The following is a 2,285-nucleotide window of genomic DNA, read 5'->3' as shown; positions in this document are numbered from 1 at the left end:
ATCGTCGGCTTGGGGGTACGCCCGTTTCCGTTTCAACTTGTCTCGCGAGGGTGGTTTCGGGGCCAGCAGGAGAGCTCGTCGGGGTAGCAGGCCCTGCAGCCGTGGTCACCGCCAAATCCCCACAACTCGAGCAAGTGAAAAAAAAAGTAACAAATAAGAAAGGATCGTCGGCTTGGGGGTACGCCCGTTTCCGTTTCAACTTGTCTCGCGGGGGTGGTTTCGGGGCCAGCAGGAGAGCTCGTCGGGGTAGCAGGCCCTGCAGCCGTGGTCACCGCCAAACCCCCCCAACTGTTGGGCGCCTACCTGCGCGGGGCAGGAGGACACTTTCCGATTTCAAATCTCCGTTTGCCGAGTCCACCCCGAACGCACGCGGGCGGGCGGGTTCGCATCACCCTTCGTCACAAGGGGCGAAGCCCGTTCCACCGTCTCGTCAGTAGTGCCGACCGGTCTGTGATCGACGAGGGGAGCCACACCAGGTCCGGCCCTGCTGCTTGGCGGCACCGCGTCGTCGGGAGCTCGCGACAGACGGAGGGTTTCGGTGTACTCTCCAGCCACGGGAAACGAAGCCGGTGATGCAGGCGCCGGTCTTTCGCTCCCAAATCGGCTGGGTTTACATCGTTGCTATCTAGTCACGCTCCCTTCAAACCCGACGGGGTACCTATTCCCCTCACCCGTCTGTGCGTATACAGCCTCTTTGCACTTGCGGGATGGGGGTGGTGGTTTAAAGACTCTCGAGTTGCCGCCCGTCGGTCTCCGAGCTCCGTGCAGTAGTGATCCCCAGCGAACTGCCAGCAGGGCGAACGAGCGATCCCGCTCTCGGTCGGGGCGCCTGGCGTCGATCGGTGGTCGGTGGCTTGCGGGCAAGCTGCGCTGTGAGTGTGGGAACGAGTATGACGAGCCGTTGCCGCGACTCCCAGTCCACCTCGGCGGTGGCTGGGCCGGGCGGGCGTCTGCTCGGGCGAGTGCCGCCCCCGCCTCCTCGCAGGAAGTCCGCTCGCCGACACGCCGCCACGTGCACGCGTCAGTGACGCTGCCGAACCGATGGCCGGTGCCCGTTCCCGCCTCTGCTTTTCCTAGGGCAAAGCTGCTGCACGCCTCGTGATACTAGGCGGGCGACATGGTGGCGGTGATCCTGCCTCCGTCGCTGCGGTGCGTTGGGGCACGCATCGCCTCTTGGGCGCCCTGTCCTCCTCCCCCCAATAGACGTATGTTTCTGCGGGCCGCACCAGGATGGTGCTCCCCATCGCTTCACGCCACCCTGCTCCGCCCGCACGCCGGCGTGCAGGTGGCTGTAGCTCAAGGTGGGGAGCGTATGTGCGGTCCGGGTCGCTTTCCTCTGGCGAGGGAGAGACCTAAAACAAACTCAGACAACTCTTGACGGTGGATCACTCGGCTCGTGCGTCGATGACGAACGCAGCTAGCTGCGAGAATTAATGTGAATTGCAGGACACATTGATCATCGACACTTTGAACGCACTTTGCGGCCCCGGGTTCTTCCCGGGGCCACGCCTGTCTGAGGGTCGTTTGGCAATCAATCGCACTCGCCTTGGCTGGCGAGAGCGCGGCTGGGGTGTCGCAGAGGACCCGTCCTCTTTGTCCCCCTAAGTTCAGACTCCGGAGCCCTCCGGCGTCGGAGCGCTTGGCCTTTCCCCCCCACCCTGCACATTCCGTTCGTCAGGCTCGACGCCATCCCCCCGCCGGGGAGCGCGGCCTGGCGTCCGTCTGTGTCGTGGCAGTGGGGCCAGCACGGCTGTCACCGGTCCCAGAATGGCTGTCGGTGGTTCACACTGTGTGTGTGTGCCAACCCTCCTGGTCTCTGGGACACGGAGCTGCCACGAAGTGTTGAGCCTCCAGTGGGGGGTCTGCCTAAGCTCTGCACGTCCGCATTGGGTCCGTCTCTCGGTTGGCTGGCAGTGGAAAGAGTGAAGGGAGCCGCGGAGGTCCGGTGCTGGTGCGCCGCCGGCCTGACCGTGGAGCTCGCCGGTTTGACACGCTGACCCGACTCGATGGTTGATCGATTGAGAGTGCTGGGAGCTGCAGGCCGCCCGCTGCTGCAGCCGCCCGTCTCGTGGTTCGTCCTCGGCCTTAAGTGGCCGGCGGGGCGTCTGATCCTGTCTCCCCTGCTGGCGCCGAGTGCCTGGCCGAGGGAGGAGGTTTTCGTCGAACGCTGTGACTTGGACGGTCGCACGCGCGTGGATCGCTGGCTCTTGGCTCTCCCGTTCAGTCCGCACGTTTTCCGCTCCGTCCTGCCACCGGTCTCGGGAGGTACGGAGGGGTTGGCGGGC

At 64.9% G+C, this 2,285-nt stretch overlaps 1 non-coding gene across 1 annotated transcript; it reads left to right on the top strand.

Annotated features, from left to right (window-relative positions):
* The first annotated feature begins 1,369 nt into the window (after window positions 1-1,369).
* Window positions 1,370-1,523, top strand: LOC140473492 (5.8S ribosomal RNA). Its single transcript, XR_011958366.1, has one exon. It is a non-coding gene; the product is annotated as a 5.8S ribosomal RNA (ribosomal RNA).
* The last annotated feature ends 762 nt before the right edge of the window (window positions 1,524-2,285 follow it).

This window comes from Chiloscyllium punctatum, unplaced genomic scaffold (assembly GCF_047496795.1).
Source record: "Chiloscyllium punctatum isolate Juve2018m unplaced genomic scaffold, sChiPun1.3 scaffold_625, whole genome shotgun sequence".
Lineage (NCBI taxonomy): Eukaryota > Metazoa > Chordata > Chondrichthyes > Orectolobiformes > Hemiscylliidae > Chiloscyllium > Chiloscyllium punctatum.
Note: the sequence above shows the minus strand (reverse complement) of the source record. Positions and strands in the feature narration are given on the sequence as shown.